The following is an 18,356-nucleotide window of genomic DNA, read 5'->3' as shown; positions in this document are numbered from 1 at the left end:
AAATAATGTATTAGGTGTTACTAATGAGAATTTTGAGAGGGGCCTGGAACCTAACTCCCTCACTTCCCATTGACTTACATTATAAACTGGGTTTCAATTTACAATGGTTTTGATTTACAACCATTCCTTCTGGAACCTAACCCCAGCGTAAACTGAGGGCTAGCTGTATACCCTTATGTTAGCTTGGCGTAAGGTTCTTTCAATCTTAGAGAATAAGACTAATATCTATAAATTTCAAATGATTCTTGGAAACCCGGAGTTTCAACATGGTTCTTAATCAAAGGTGTTTCAGAGATGGAAAGATTCTCGGTTAAGCAGGATCTTTCAGTTATTAGAAACAGAGAACCAAATAGTTAAAGGGACACTAAACCCAAAATTTTTCTTTTGTGATTCAGACAGAGCATGCAATTTTAAGCAACTTTCTAATTTACTCCTATTATCAAATTTTCTTAATTCTCTTGGTATCTTTATTTGAAATGCAAGAATGTAAGTTTAGATGCCGGCCCATTTTTGGTGAATAACCTGGGTTATTCTTGCTGATTGGTGGATAAATTCATCCGCCAATAAAAAAGTGCTGTCCATAGGTCTGAACCAAAAAAGAAGCCTAGATGCCTTATTTTTCAAATAAAGATAGCAAGTGAACGAAGAAAAATTGATAATAGGATTAAATTTGAAAGTTGCTTAAAATTGCATGCTCTATCTGAATCATGAAAGAAAGAAAAAATTGGGTTCAGTGTCCCTTTAAGACATTTAGCACCTTGAGTCATGAATTCAATCTTTCAAATAAAGATTTTTATGCTTACTTACAAGTCAGGCATTATGGGGCATATTTATCAAGCTCCGAATGGAGCTTGATGCCCCGTGAAACAGCAGTTATGAAGCAGCGGTCACAAAGACCGCTGCTTCATGACCTGTCTGCCTGCTCTGAGCATTTTTTTTCCCATTTTTTAATGAATCTTTGTTTTTGTTTCTCTCTAGAGGTGAATACAGATAAAGAGTGCAGACGTTGAATGTAAATTTTATAATGTAAGGTCGGGTAATCATAGCAATAAACTTGTTATGGTGCGATTTTTGAGAAATCCGGCTTACACCTACAAAAAAAGAATGACTGTGCAAAATGTACTAAAATGGAGTTGTAAACTAATTTTCGCTGTCTGCAACTTCGGTAGCTGATGGCTCTATTTTTAAGGACTTAAAGGATACAAGCCCTTTTGTTAGCAAACATTTAATTGTTTTATTGTTTCTTGCCTGAAAATTATTGCTGAGGCCAATTAGTAAATGATATATGGGGGCCGATTTATCAATGTCTGGCAAGCAGTTCTAGTGAATTGCTTGTGCAATGCCGCCCCCTGCACTTCCAAATATCAGAATATCAGAATTGGAAAACTTAATTTACAGGGAAGATGGGGGTAAAATAAATTAAACTGTACTGAAACTTTCTTTTACTATGCATGATTTTATACCCCAATGTCCCTTTAAGAACGCCAACAGACAAAGCTTTTATACACATCTACTCATTGTTTAATGCATCCCCCAAAGAAATAGTTATTAGGTAGTGACAGGCAGGTGAGATTTATAATATAGAAGTTTAGGAAACAATCCAACACAAGTTTCTTGGACTTATTTTCTGATTTTACTTGAGTGCTTTTAAAAATACCACCACTCATATATATGTTGCCAAAAAACAAACAAACAACATACAGTAGGTTCGTCCCTTATGGGACATACAATTTTGAGGTTAGCAGTTTCTCTGTAATGTGAGTTAAAGGGCAGTAAAGACAAAGAGGCCTACTTATCAAGCCGTCAACTATGCTGCATTCGCCGGCACCAATACGCTCGCCTAACATTGCCTAACATCGTGGCCGCGGACCTGAATACGCTCTCCTTATTTATCAAAAAAGCTGTCAAAAAGCCGTGTACGAGGCGATGAGCAGCAGACTGTTGTTAGCTAACAGTCATCGATCTCACTGCTATTCGGCTTTTTCCCAACTTTATTTATATCCTGTCACTGAACACCGCCACTATACTAAAATGTTTAACCCCTATCCCGCCACTCCCGGACCCCGCCGCAACTAAATGAAGTTATAAACCCCTATTCTGCCGCTCCCGGACCCCACCGCAACTAAATAAGGTTATTAACCCCTATTCCGCTGCTCCCGGACCCCACCGCCACTAAATAAAGTCATTAACCCCCATCCCTCTGCTCCCGGAGCCCACCGCAACTCTAATAAAGTTATTAAACCCTATCCCGCCTCTCCCGGAGCCCACCGCAACTAAATAAAGTTATTAACCCCCATCCCTCTGCTCCCGGAGCCCACCGCAACTCTAATAACGTTATTAAACCCTATCCCGCTACTCCCGGAGCCCTCCGCAACTAAATAAATGTATTAACCCCTAAACCCCTGGCCTCCCACATCACTACCACTTACTAAACCTATTAACCCCTAAACCGCCAGCCCCCACAACGCCATAAACTAAATTAACCTATTAACCTCTAAATCTAACAACCCGCTAACTTTACATTACAATTACCTCATCCCTATCTTATAATACATTTAAACTTACTATTAGAATTAAAATAAACTATATGAAACTACTAATTAACCTACCCTAACTATTATACTAAAATTACATTAAACTATATTAAATTACTAATTAACCTACCCTATTATACTAAAATTATATTAAACTATATTAAACTAGTAATTAATCTACCCTTACTATTATACTAAAATTACATTAAACCACAAATTAAATTAACTATATTACATATTTAAAAACCTAACCCTACTCAAATTATTTAAATCTACTATTAAAAATTACTAAGTTATAAAAAACTAACAACTAAGTTACACAAAATAAAAAACACTAAGTTACACAAAATAAAAAACACTAAGTTACAAAAAAACACACTAAATTACACAAAATAAAAATAAATTATCAAATATTTAAACTAATTACACCTAATCTAATAGCCCTATGAAAATAAAAAAGCCCCCCCCCAAAAAAAATAAAAAACCCTAGCCTACAATAAACTACCAATGGCCCTGAAAAGGGCCTTTTGCGGGGCATTGCCATAAAGAAATCAGCTCTTTTACCTGTAAATAAAAATACAAACACCCCCCCAACAGTAAAACCCACCACCCACACAACCAAACCCCCCAAATAAAAACCTATCTAAAAAACCTAAGCTCCCCATTGCCCTGAAAAGGGCATTTGGATGGGCATTGCCCTTAAAAGGGTATTTAGCTCTTTTTCTGCCCAAAGTCCCTAATCTAAAATTTAAAACCAACCAATAAATCCTTAAAAAAACCTAACACTAACCCCCGAAGATCCACTTACATCCTCAACGAAGCGGCAGAAGTCCTCAGCGAAGCCGGCAGAAGTCTTCATCCAAGATTCCAAGCAGCCAATAAAATGCGAGCTTAATCCTATTGGCTGATTGGATCAGCCAATAGGATGAAAGATCAATCCTATTGGCTGATTGCAACAGCCAATAGGATTTTTTCCACCTTAATTCCTATTGGATAATAGAATTCTATCAGCCAATCGGAATGTAAGGGATGCCATCTTGGATGACGTCATTTAAAGGGAAACTTCATTGTTCCAGAAGACATTGGAAGAAGAGGATGCTCCTCGCCGGATGTCTTGAAGATGGAGCCGCTCCGCGCCGGATGGATGAAGATAGAAGATGCCGTCTGGATGAAGACTTCTGCCAGCTTGGATAAAGACTTCGGCCCGCTTGGATGAAGACTTCTGCCGGCTTCGCTGAAGACTTCTGCTGCTTCATTGAGGATGGATGTTGGGTCTTCAAAAACTGTAAGTGGATCTTCGGGGGTTAGTGTTTTTTTAAGGGTTTATTGGGTGGGTTTTAATTTTAGATTAAGGACTTTGTGCGGAAAAAGAGCTAAATGCCCTTTTAAGGGCAATGCCCATCCAAATGCCCTTTTCAGGGCAATGGGAAGCTTAGGTTTGCTCCTGCTGTCAGACAGAGCAGGAGCGAGCTACATTGAGTGTAATGGCGCGGTCGGGCCGGTCTGTGACTAGACAGCTGCCCAGATGCGCTCAGAGGGAAAACCAGACCCGCTCAGTAGAGCACAGAGGGCGTGTCTGAAAAACCGTCTTTTTTAATAAAAATTCACAGGCAATATTATGTTGTATAAAGCTAGCACTATTATAATGTTATATAATTCTGCACTATGTGCAGAATTACATAACATTATTTTCTAGGTTTACTGGCCCTTTAAAAGATACTCTGGTTCTTACTTTAGTGATGATTCAGGCTGTAGCCAATCGTATCTCTCCCCCTTTGGCGACCAAAGCCAGGGGCATTATTATTTATTTTGCTGAACACCAAAGGGGGAGCTAAAAAGCTTACTTCTAGCGGAGTTAACGTGTGAGCAGAAGCAACAAATAGCATAATCTAGCCCATAATCATTATTTTGCCTTATACATTTGTGTTATGTAGATTGATCATTAGGCTCTTCAGAAATCTACATCAATATGTGTTATGGAAATGTGACTTGAAAACCATCCGCTATGTTATCCTTCTTATATGTATCTTGTTCAAACAGGGATTTAATGTTATTTTGCCCAGGAAGGGAGTATCTAGCAGAGTCATCTACATACAAATTTTCATGTGGACGTCTCCTGCATCCCAACTTTTGTGGCTAGTTATTAGGAGTTTAGGAGGTTGAGGGGGGCTGTTGTTTTATGGATGGGCCATGTCTGGAGGAAGTGGATAGTGGGCGAGATTCTGCAAAATCGAGACATATGGCTGCCAGGACAGTGGGACACAGCTCAGAAAAAGGTACTGTCCCTCTCAGATAGGAACAATTGAGAGGTCTGACATCTCACTTTTTGACTTCCTATTTTCAGCTAATTTTACCTCTAAAAGATTATCGGCCAGATTACGAATTTTACGTTATGAGGGGTGCGGTGCTAACTTGCACGTTATTGTCACCGCTCACTTACCTACAGAGCTGGTATTACAGGTTTTTCTAAACCCGGCATTAAAAGGCAAGAAGTGAGCGTAGAGCAAAATTGTGCTCCATACCGCACTCCAATACCAGCGCTGCTTAAATCAGCAGTGAGCTGGTTTTACGTGCTCGTGCACGATTTCTCCATAGACATCAATGGGGAGAGCAGGCTGAAAAAAAGCCTAACACCTGCAAAAAAGCAGCGTAAAGTTTCTTAACGCAGCCACATTGATTCCTTTGGGGAAACAAAATTTATGTTTACACCTAACACCCTAACATGAACCCCGAGTCTAAACACCCCTAATCTTACACTTATTAACCCCTAATCTGCCGCCCCTGACATCGCCGACACCTACAATATACTTATTAACCCCTAATCTGCCGCCCCTGACATCGCCGACACCTAAATTATACTTATTAACCCCTAATCTGCTGCCCCCAACTTCGCCAACACCTACATTATATTTATTAACCCCTAATCTCCCTCCCCCAATGTCGCTGCCACCTACCTACATTTATTAACCCCTAATCTGTCCCAACGTCGCCGCCACTATATTATATTTATTAACCTCTAAACCTAAGTCTAACCCTAACCCTAACACCCCCTAACTTAAATATAATTCAAATAAATCTAAATAAAACAATTAATAACTAAATAATTCCTATTTAAAACTTAATATTTACCTGTAAAATAAACCCTAAGCTAGCTACAATATAACTAATAGTTACATTGTAGCTAGCTTAGGGTTTATTTTTATTTTACAGGCAAGTTTGTATTTATTTTAACTAGGTAGAATAGTTACTAAATAGTTATTAACTATTTACTAACTACCTAGCTAAAATAAATAAAAATGTACCTGTAAAATAAGACCTAACCTAAGTTACACTAACTAACACCTAACACTACACTACAATTAAATAAATTACCTAAATGAAATACAATTAAATAAATGAAATACAATTACCTAAATTACAAAAAACAAACAAATACTAAATTACACAAAATAAAAAACAAATTACAAGATATTTCAACTCATTACACCTAATCTAATAGCCCTATCAAAATAAAAAAATCCCCCCCAAAATAAAAAAAACCCTAGCTTAAACTAAACTACCAATAGCCCTTAAAAGGGCCTTTTGCGGGGCATTGACCCAAAGAAATCAGCTCTTTTACCTGAAAAAAAAAATACAAACAACCCCCCAACAATAAAACCCACCACCCACACAACCAACCCCCCAAATAAAACCCTAACTGAAAAAACCTATTGGCATTAGCCAATAGGATTTTTTAACCTTACTTCTGATTGGCTGATAGAATTATATCGGAATCTAAGTGACGCCATCTTGGATGACGTCATTTAAAGGAACCTTCATTCAGCAAGAAGCCGTCGATTGAAGAGGATGCTCCGCGCCGGATGTCTTGAAGATAGAGCTGCTCCACGTCGGAAGGATGAAGATAGAAGATGCCATCTGGGTGAAGACTTCTGCCCGTCTGGAGGAGCACTTCTGCCTGCTTCGTTGAGGACATCTTGCCGCTTGGATGAAGACTTCTCCCTCTCCCGGCTTCGTTGAGGACTTCTCCTGGCTTCGTTGAGGATGGATGTTGGCTCTTCAAAACTGTAAGTGGATCTTTGGGGGTTAGTGTTAGGATTTTTTAAGGGTGTATTGCGTGGGTTTTATTTTTAGATTAGGGGTTTGGGCTGCAATAGAGCTAAATGCCCTTTTAAGGGCAATACCCATCCAAATGCCCTTTTCAGGGCAATGGGGAGCTCAGGTTTTTTTAGTTAGGGTTTTATTTTGGGGGGATGGTTGTGTGGGTGGTGGGTTTTACTGTTTGGGGGTTATTTGTATTTTTTTTTTCAGGTAAAAGAGCTGATTTCTTTGGGGCAATGCCCCGCAAAAGGCCCTTTTAAGGGCTATTGGTAGTTTAGTTTAGGCTAGGGGTTTCTTTTATTTTGGGGGGGCTTTTTTATTTTGATAAGGCTATTAGATTATGTGTAATTAGTTTAAAGATCTTGTAATTTGTTTTTTATTTTCTGTAATTTTGTGGGGTTTTTTGTAATTTAGCTAATTGTATTGAATTTAGTTAATTGTATTTAATTTAGGGAATTTATTTAATTGTAGTGTAAGGTTAGGTGTTAGTGTAAGACAGGTTATGTTTTATTTTACAGGTCAATTTGTATTTATTTTAGCTAGGTAGTTAGTAAATAGTTACTAACTATTTAGTAACTATTCTACCTAGTTAAAATAAATACAAACTTGCCTGTAAAATAAAAATAAAACCTAAGCTAGCAACAATGTAACTATTAGTTATATTGTAGCTAGCTTAGGGTTTGTTTTATAGGTAAGTATTTAGTTATAAAAAGGAATTATTTAGGTAATGATATTAAATTTTATTTAGATTTATTTAAATTATATTTAAGTTAGGGGGTGTTAGAGTCAGGGTTAGACTTAGGTTTAGGGGTTAATAAATTTAGTATAGTGGCGGCGATGTTGGGGGCGGCAGATTAGGGGTTAATAAATGTAGATAGGTGGCGGCAATGTTAGGGACAGCAGATTAGGGGTTAATAATATTTAACTAATGTTTGCAAGGCGGGAGTACGGCGGTTTGGGGGTTAATATGTTTATTCTAGTGGCAGCGATGTCGGGAGCGGCAGATTAGGGGTTAATAATTTTATTTTAGTGTTTGCGATGCGGGAGGGCCTTGGTTTAGGGGTTAAAAGGTAGTTTATGGGTGTTAGTGTACTTTTTAGCACTTTAGTTATGAGTTTTATGCTACGGCTTTGTAGTGTAAAACTCATAATTACTGACTTTAAAATGCGGTACGAATCTTGACGGGATAGGGTGTACCGCTCACTTTTTGGCCTCCCAGGACAAGCTCGTAATACCGGCGCTATGGAAGTCCCATAGAAAAAAGACTATACGCAATTTGCGTAAGTTGATTTGCGGTAAGGCCAAAAAAGTGTGAGGTGCCCCTAAATCTGCAAGACTGGTAATACCAGCGGTAGTAAAAAAAAGCAGCGTTATGAGGCTTAACGCTGCTTTTTTACTCATAACGCAAGACTCGTAATCTAGCCGTATGTCAATACATTTTGGCTTTAGCTTTCTAAATGCATTTTTTTTATTCATTTATACATGTGACATTTAACATTTCCTAAAATGACTCCCCTGTGGAGTTTGTTGGAATTCTGTTGTTTCTTACATCTTGTGGATGATAAAGTGGTGCTGAGATTTATGTTTAAGTTTAATAACAAAATAATAATTTTATAATAAAATCATATATGATCTAGTTTAGGTTTCTGAAATCACTTTTGGAATAAAAGATTTTCATTTTCTTGAGGCATGCTTATGTTAAAGGAACCGTAAAGTCAAAACTAAACTTCCATGGTCCAGACAGAGCGGTTTTTCCATTTACTTTTATTATTTAATTTTCTTATACCTCTTGGTATGCTTTGTTGAAAAGCATACTCAGATAGGTTTAAGATCAGCTGGGAGGTAGATGGTAATTTGATGATTAGTGGCTAAATACATATGTCTACTGTCATTGGCTCACCAGATGAGTTCAACTAGGTCCCAGTAGTGCATTGCTGCACTGGAGCTGACTTTAACTATGTGTTTAACCAAATTGCAGGGCTTAAACACAAAGTTATATGCATGCAAGGGTGCAATAATAAAATGTCCTAACAGAATATTTTCTCTTTGTACTTTTATTCCCCTGTGAATTTCAGATATGCAGTTCTTTTAACCTCTTAAAGGGACACTAAATATAACATTTTTCTTTCATGATTGAAGCAGAGAATACAATTTTAAACAACATTCCAATCTACATCTATTATCTAATTTGCTTCATTCTTTAGATATCCTTTGTTGAAGAAATTGCAATGCACATGGGTGAGCCAATCACACGAGGCATCAATGCACAGCAACCAATCAGCAGCTGCAGAGCCTATCTATATATGCTTTTCAGTAAAGTATATCAAGAGAATGAAGCAAATTACATAATAGAATTAAATTATAAAGTTGTTTAAAATAGCATGCTCTTTCTAAATCATGAAATAAACAGGGGTCTCAGAGTCCAATGAAGACAATATTACATTTTACATCTTGGTGTGGCCCTGTTTCCAGAACTGATATATAATACCTGATAAATTGCACAGGAAAAAGAAACCTGTTCTGTATATGTCTTTTACATTACTATATAACAAAAAAAACATTAAACAAAAATAACAATTGGTCACTTGAAAATTAATTTTATGTGTCATTGCTATCAATAATTGCTTATCTTGCTGCGCCGATGAGGAGGAAAAAGTAGCCTTTAGGTTGTCAACTATGGTGATAGATTTTCTCTCTTTATTCTAACTGTACCTATGTGCACTCATATCAGTTTCCTGTCGTTTAGGTGGTTTAATTCTCTGTCTCCTTATCAGAAGCTGAAAGAAGTAGATTAAGTGGTCTGCATCAGCCAATAGAACCAGATTTTATTAACTATTTCTACTGTCCCTAAAATTGTCGCTGCCATTTGATGAAGTGAATATGTCATTCTAAATTTGTCCAATATCTCCTGCCATGTCAGTGTCCCTTCTTTCCAATGTCTGGCAATACTTATTCTCGTGACAGTGCAGAGTATTCTAATAAAAGTGTTAATATGTTTATGGAAGTTTGGAAGTGGTGCATTTAAAAGTCCTTGAGGCATGGTTAACGATATTTGATTGTCCTGCATGGTGCTAAGGTAAGTAGATAGATGAGTCCAGATCTAGGCGACCTGAGGCATTTATTACTTTTAGAAGATCTTAATACCTTATGTAAATATCACGATTCAAGAGCATTTTAAATTACTGCCCTTTGTAGTGTTTTTTTTTTTTTTTAAAAGAAAAGGTGCCGGTACTTATTTATTATTGATTGATATATTCTGCTTAGTAACTTTGAGAAAAGCAAAGGGACAACATTATTTAAAATATTTGATGTATTTTTCAACTCCCTCTACATGATGATTACAAATATTACCTGTTATGAGTTGGCAGAGATGGTGATACTCAGTACCGGTGAGTACCCCCACAAAAAAATCCCTGGATTTAACAATCAACACCAATGTCCTATGACAGGAGTAAGAAAACGATCGCCTTTTTGTGGTAGAATCAACAAAATAACATTTTGTGACATTTAAAACATTTTTGAAACTCAAATTTCTGTGTTTATAAGAAAAGTATAATTAAAACATAGTCACTCTCTTTCATTTATGTATTGTTAATGGACTGACCATATATGGCATTCTTATAACTATTCACTGCAGCTCAGCTCACTATAAAATACGTTAACACAATATTCCCAACTCAAAGGAGAGCAATGAGAAGATGTAAAACGGAATCACTTCTGACCAGAAACCAAAGTAAGTTTTCAAGTGGGTAATTTATCTCTTATATATTTTGTATTTTTTTTTTTTTTTTTTTTTTTTTTTTTTAACGTTTTAAAGAATTTTTATTGGTAGAAATAAAGGAAATATACAGGGAACAAGGAGACGCAGCTCCAATCCGACAATATCAAGTTTACAATAATGACAAGTGGGGGTCTGCGTCAGAAAAATAAATTAAAAAAACAAAAAACCAAAAATAGAAACATAATTTCAACACTTACAGAGTACTATGAGCAGATATGACCTGTCAAGCCTTGATTCATGGCTGACAAGTCTAAGATCAGGGGGGGGGGGGGTCTGAAGGGCTGGTCGTACACCAGATTCTCTAAGAGGAAGAAGGGAGGGAGTTGAAAAGGAGGTAAGGAAGTAGGGGAAGGGGAAGTGGTATGAGGAAGAGTGTGAGGAGGGGATTATGGATCATCAATCGAAGGATGTGTTTATGTTAGGTAGTCTATAGTCGTAAGGGGGATATGGGTGTGGGGCTAAGTGTCTTGTGCAGTTACGTTAGGTCTCCAGTCTGTGTTTTGAGACTCCTTCCAGTCAGCCCAAATCATTTCAAACAGGTCAGATTTATTTAATTTATAGAAAATATCTTTTTCCATTGTATAAATGTATGCCATATTATTACAGATCATTGCCCAACTTGGGGCTCGTTCCTTCTTCCAGGTGCATGCAACAGAGTACTTTACAGTCATGAAAAAGTAAATGCAGAAATACGCATGGTTTTTAGGTAGTGAATGGAGATTTAAATGAAGGAGGGCTGAGTCAGCTAGCCTGGGAAGCCTAATACCCATGCCCTGTAGGACCGAAAAGCATTTTAACCATAGAGGCTGGATCGCGGGACACTCCCACCATATGTGTAGCGCGTTACCCCTAAGACCACAATTTCTCCAACACTTGGGGGACACCTCCGGAAATATTTTCGCCAACCTAGTGGGTACATAGTACCAATGAGTGAGGAGTTTGAAATAAGTTTCATAAAACGTAGTGCAATGTATAGCTTTCTGGGTCAGGGAAAAAGCTCGTTCCCACTCCTCCGGGGAGGCGTGCTTACCTATTAGCGTCTCCCATCGGGTAAGATGGCAAGGAGTCTCCGGGTCTTGGGATCCCCCAAGTAACTTATAATGGACTGAGAGAGGCCTACTCAGCCTATCCCCTCTTGTCCAGATGGACTCCCAGAGAGTCAAAGGTCTGTCTAGGGTAGGCTTAAAACCCCAACTGCTTAAAAAACTCTTGATCCTCTGGTATTCAAAAGATAGATACTGTGGTACCTGGGTCTCGGCACCGATCTGTGTTAATTGTTTGAAAGAGCTTCGAGGGGACGTGGACCAAAGGTCCGCTATATTGTTAATACCTAGTTGAATCCATTTGTTAGGGTGAGAGTCTTGGAGGCCCGATAGGAGACCTGCCATGGAAGCGACTGGGGAGGGGTGCGGGGCCACGTGGGGGTGATGTCGTATTCTGTCCCAGAAGCTGAGGCAGTCACATACCACTGGGTTAGTTAAGGCAAGCTCTCTACGGCAATGTGGCGGGGTCCAAATTAAGTCCCTTAAGGCAATTTGATAGGGCAGCGAAGCCTGTTCAATGGATTTCCATTTGGCATCCGATGACTTTACCCCCCATTGAGACACATGGGTAAGCATTGCACCCTCGTAATACCGTATCACCGAGGGTGAGGCTATGCCTCCTAGAGATTTGGGAAGTTGGAGTACTCTATGTGCGACTCTAGGGGGTTTATCCAACCAGATAAATTTGGTAAACCCACTTTGGAACTGAAGGAGCAGATGCCTCGGTATTTTAATGGGCAGGCAGCGGAAGAGGTATGTCAGCTTAGGAAGGAAGGACATTTTCAACGCTGTGATCCTACCTAACCAGGAAACATGCTGGAGATTCCAGTCCTTCTGCAGAGAGCGGAGGGAAGTTAAGAGAGGGAGGTAGTTGTCTTTTATTATTTGGGGCAAGTTACTAGAGATCCTGACACCTAAGTGTAGGACAGAGTGTTCTGTCCACTCAAATTTATAAGACTCAACGAGAGGAGCTAATTGTGCCTTCGCAAATCCCTGCGTGTACACTTGAGTTTTTGACAAATTCAGCTTGTAGTGAGAATGGGCCCCGAAGGCGATGAGTATGTCGAGAAGCCTAGGAATCGCTTGATCAGGGTGTGATAGAAACAACGTTACATCGTCAGCGAAGAGTGCAATTTTATGCACAGTGCCCGACAAGGTGACTCCTTTTATTTGAGGATCAGTTCTGATCTGCTCAGCCAAGGGTTCTATGGAAAGGGCGAACAAGAGCGGCGAGAGGGGGCACCCCTGTCTGGTGCCATTCGTGATAGGAAAGAGAGAGGAGCGAAAGCCCAGACCACATACAGAAGCAGTAGGAGTGGAGTATAGGGCTTGGATGGCCGTTATAAAATCGGGGGGAAAATGAAATCTCTTAAGGACCGCCCAGAGGTAGTGCCATCTAACCCGGTCGAACGCCTTCTCGGCGTCAAGAGAGATGACCGCCAGCGGCCTACGAAGGCGTGAGGCAGAGGTGAGTATATTGAGAAGGCGTCTCGTGTTGTCCGGACCCTCTCGGAGGGGAACGAATCCCACCTGGTCCGAGTCGATAAGGGAAGGAAGTAACTTAGCAAGACGATTGGCGAGTATCTTTGAGTAAAACTTGATGTCCGTATTTATCAAAGAGATAGGCCTGTAACTCGCACAAAGTGATGGGTCTTTGTCCGGTTTGAGAATGGTGACAATGCTGGCTTCTAAGAATTCACTCTTAAAGTGACCCTCTTCCCTAGCCAGATTATAGAATTTTAGAAGCAATGGGGCAAGTTCTTGAGCATAAGCCTTGTAGAAATGCGCCGGGTAACCGTCAGGGCCCGGGGACTTAAAGGACTTTGCGTTCCTAATGACTCTCAAGACTTCTTGTAGAGAAAAGGGAGAGCTTAAAGCATCTCTTTGTTCAGAGGCGAGCATAGGGAGCGACATTGTCTTAAGGTAAGTTTCCAGAACCTCCTGAGAGGAAGATCTAGTAGGCTCGGCAGTAGCTATGTTATAAAGCTTGGCGTAGTAATCGGCAAACGCCTTACCTATCTGGGACGGGATTTGGAGAAGAGAGCCTGAGGAATGTATGGAATGAATTCGAGAGGCCCCTAGTCTGTTCCTAATCTTGTTTGCCAATAGGGTATCAGCTTTGTTGCCTTTGCAGTAAAATAAGTGCTTAAGCTTGGTGAGGTTAAATTGAGTTCTGCGCAGTTCAAGCCTAGCAATGTGATCCTTAATCTCAATAATTTGAGATGTAGTCTCTGCTGTGACTGCGCCTCTGTTGCATGCCTCTAGATGTCGCAACTTAATGTGGGCTTGTGAGAGGGTGAGACCTGCCTGCTTTCTGAGATGTGTTTGTTTAGTGATAAGAAGGCCTCTAATGGTAGCTTTAGCTGCGCCCCAAAGTGTGTCGTCCCTAACCGTGAGATTGTCATTAGTTTGAATAAATTGGGCAATATTCTTGCGTAGTTCCTCTCTAAAGGGTATATCCTCTAAGATCTGGTGGGGCAATCTCCATTTTGGTCTAATATGGGTAGTGTTTGAGGATATTATGTCGGCCTGTACTAGGTCATGGTCAGACCAGGCGCAAAGGGAGATTTTGGTTCTCTGAACTAAGTCTAGGGAGTCAGCTGTGGAGAAAATGTAGTCAAGCCTTGAGTATAGCTTATGGGGGTGCGAGAAGTGGGTGTAGTCGTAATCCTTGGGATGTAGGGCTCTCCATATATCATAAAGACCCGAGGCCGACATCATTTGTCTAAATCTGAGTGATAGATGTTTTGCTGGGGTGGGTGTTACGTCAAGAGAATTAGATCTTCTGTCTAATAAATGGTCCCAAACCATGTTAAAGTCACCCGCTATGAGGACTCTCCCCTGTTGAACTTGGGAGAGAACATGGAGAGTGTGTTTGAGATACCGTGGTTGCTTGGTATTCGGGAGATACACGGATACCAGGGTATAGGTGACATGGTTTAATTTACAGATAAGGATAATAAATCTAGCCTGAGGGTCTCTAATGACTTGAATGTTTTCGAAGGCCAGACGCTTGTGCAACAGTATCGCAACTCCTCTGGCTTTTTTGGTGAAAGAAGCGGTTTCAATGTGGGTATATGACTTAGAGATGAGTCTAAGGGGTTCCCCGTCCAGCCAATGGGTTTCCTGGAGGAATACCACATCCGGGTTGTGGTGTTTCAGCGTCCTGAGCAATAGACTACGTTTGTGGGGTGAGTTAATGCCTCTAACATTGTGTGTCAAAAGCCTAATTGTGGACATAGCTAATAGGAGAAGTACAGAGATGGGTCTCTTGAGGAAGGCTTGGGCTGTGCTGTGGATCAAGGGAAGGGGGAAGTAGGAAGAAGGTTGGGGGGGTATAGAGGGGGTGGAAGGGGGAAGTAGAGCACTAGTTAAAGCGCTCGAGAGTGTGGTGGAAATAGTCCACCTCGAGGAGTCCTAGAGTGGACTTCTATGTGGGGGCGGAGCGGAGGAGAAAGTTAAACTAAGGTACACAAAATTAGGGTCATCATAAATAACAACCCCGCTCTGCTGTAATTAGTTGCTGAAATATTAAGTAACATTGAGTTTGTACTGAGTAATCTGCTATATGGTAAGAATACAATAATCAACAGAATAAAACTTAAACAAAACACATTCAATAGATGTTGCAAACACATAACCTAGAATCAAACAAACAGAAATCCACTGGGTGGCTGTGAGTGGAGGTAACATTCGCCCTACATCACGGCAGTGAAGAGCAAGTCTCCAAAGTTAAGAAACAGTTGTGGGCTGAGGTAATTTAGCCCTTTTGGCTCCTTGATCATTGACAGTCCACTCCGGGGCTGAGGCCCGCAGCTTAGGGTAGGGAGGGTCCCTTTGGGGAGGCGATTCCGGCCTAAGGCCCCAATTAGTGAGAAGTGTTAGCCCCTGGCTCAGAGTTGTGGCCACATAATTTTGATTGTCTTTGGTGATGATAAGGCGTGTTGGGAATCCCCATCTATACTTAATGTTGTTCTTCCTCAAAGTGAGAGTGACAGATTGGTAATGGCGCCTCTGTTGTAAGGTGTGAGCCGAGAGGTCAGGTAGGAGTTGGATATCTTGGAATCTCTCGCTCAGAGTTGGTTTCTTGAAAGCTGCCTGCATCAGCCTGTCCTTATACAGAAAACTATGGAAGCACACTATTACATCCCGTGGTTTATATATTTTGTATTTTATCGATACCAATTGGTGAAATATTGATTTCCCTAGTTTTATATAAGTACCTATATAATATCCTCCATTTTGCACCTTGGCCACAAAACCCAAAATATTTACTGTCACTTTACCAAAAAAGTTTGCCACCCCTTTCCTGTCAGTATTGTCTCCAGCGTAAAGCCATGGAACATTTTATAAGATCCTCCACTTCCTCACCCTCAGTACTCAGACGTTACCCAGCATGAGTAGAGGAATCATGTGTCTTTCACACTGATGCAATAATGTAGTCAATAAAGTCACAGTTTCTCAATGGGCATGGGCAACGGGTTGGCGCACAATCACTGTTGTCCTACCTAGGTAGCCCTCAGTGATAATAATACAATAATGTGTTAAATTTTTTTAGGTTTGATATCCCTTTAACAAGGATTCTCAGCTGACAACTTATAGCTATTATTACCCAAGTAATGGTTCTCAGTTTAGAGAACTCAGACAGTAGAATAGCTGAGTCCACTCAGTCATGGTCACTTTTATTAATAAACTTTAAATAACTTAATAAATTTAGACCTAAGACTTTTCTCAAAGTCTTTGTCACAAGTCACCAAAAAGCCCAAACAGCCAAAACAGCCAAGAGGACAAGGCCTTATACATTATAAGACCCGACCTTCAAGGAATAGCAAACGCCCCAGAGGAGCACAATCAGCAGACCCATGGTGTAGAGTAATCCTAGGCTGGCACCCAGAGACATCACTCCACCCAGTAGCTTGACCGTTACCTCCTAAGAGCTCTGCCCTAAAATTAGTCCTAGACCTCCCTCTACCAGAGGATAACAGCAACTCCCAACCCAGAAGGGGTAATGATAAGGGAAGCCAAACAGCAAACCAAGATGGGAGAAAATTTAAGGACTGAGGGTTTACAAGAGAAAGTTCAACTAATCAGACTCCCACCTCAGTAACTAAAGGCATATATATATATATATATATATATATACATTTGAGTCCTCCCAAGTCCAACACCTTGCCATATACCATATCCCTTTAAATCAATATTAATACATTTCTTTTAATCATAAACATAGACAAATAGACAGACAGATAGATAGATAGATAGATAGATAGATAGATAGATAGATAGATAGATAGATGGATAGAGATATCAACTTGTATCATGAGAGTAAAAATAGAAGCGCTATGATTTGAGCACCATAGCACTAACATTTGTACACTCCACTTGTACTCTAGGTCTATTTATAAAAAATATGTATGTATGTATGTATATATATATATATATACTTTGTCAAAGGGAATCCAAAACATGCAGACACAGGGATCTAACAACAAGCCTTTTTAATGCCCAATGGAAACATACAGTTAAGGTCCTAAGCCACAATGTTTTGACTCAAACGTGATCCTTTATCAAATAGAGGCCAAAGAGATATAATTTTACCCACTTCCATTACCTTATTAAGTGCCAAAATGGATGCAGCTGATCGCCGATATCGCTAACTCCCTACAGCGGTCATTGCAGAACTCTGCCGCGTGACGTTTAATGAGCCCTATTAAAATTGGAGTTAAGATGGATTTTCAAATTGGACACTGTGACACCTAGAGGATTGAATACTATGGTGGACTTTGGTTGCTGCTATAAATAATTCCTTTGCGGGAATCCCCTCCGGATGAATCAGCTTTAAGTTTCTATCTATTCCTTGAGTAACGTTGCTTAAGAATTTAATACAAATATTGGTTAACAGTGAATTATTTATTTGCAACATAATGTATAGAACACCTAGAGGGCGTTGATACATTTGGGTATAGAGCTCCCATTAGGGTGTTAGTGTAAATTGGTGTAGATTATGGTGAAGCACAATTTTGTCTAGTTAGTATGCACCGTGTTTATATAAAGTTTTATTGCTTTATTTACATGCCATTTATGTATATTTGTTTGCGGCTAGGCAGGAAGGTGTTTCTGCTCGCATGCCATCATATAACTACAGTATCATGCCGTACTGTTGATGTTAGACTGATTATTATGGCGATGTTGGCATTTTCCAATGATGTCATTAAACGGCGTGCGGCAGAGTGCCGCTACACGCTGTATGGAGTTAGTGATCACTTGTCAGCGATCACCTGCATCTATTCTGGCACCTCATAAGGTAATGGAAGTGGATATTTAAGGGTTTATTCTTTGTGTGTTTACATTATGTCTATTTGGCCTCCATTTGATAAAGCCGAAACGTTATGGCTTAGGGCCATTAATGTACATTTGCATTGGGCATTAAAAAGGCTTGTTGTTACATCCCTGTGTCTGCCTGCTTTGTATTCCCCTTGACACTGGCCGAGTTGTGGCATACATACATTTGCTGGATAGGTTTGATAGCAGTGCACCAGGACGTTATGCTGGTTGGTCTGTGCCATTTCCTATGGGTAATATATATATATATATATATATATATATATATATATACACACAATTATATAAAGGTGTAGATATATACAGATACATATAGGAATATTTATTTTTAAATGCATAGAATATATTCCCTTATGTGAAGAACATTGGAATGTGAAATATTAACATTATATGTGTGTACATTTGTATTTATGTGTTTATATGTGTATATATATATATGTCTGAATTTACATATATACAAATATATATATATATATTAACAAACATATAAACACATATACACACACACACATATATATATATATATTAACAAACATATAAACACATATACACACACAT

This window comes from Bombina bombina, chromosome 6 (assembly GCF_027579735.1).
Source record: "Bombina bombina isolate aBomBom1 chromosome 6, aBomBom1.pri, whole genome shotgun sequence".
Classification (NCBI taxonomy): Eukaryota; Metazoa; Chordata; class Amphibia; order Anura; family Bombinatoridae; genus Bombina; species Bombina bombina.
This window is presented reverse-complemented; position numbering follows the sequence as displayed.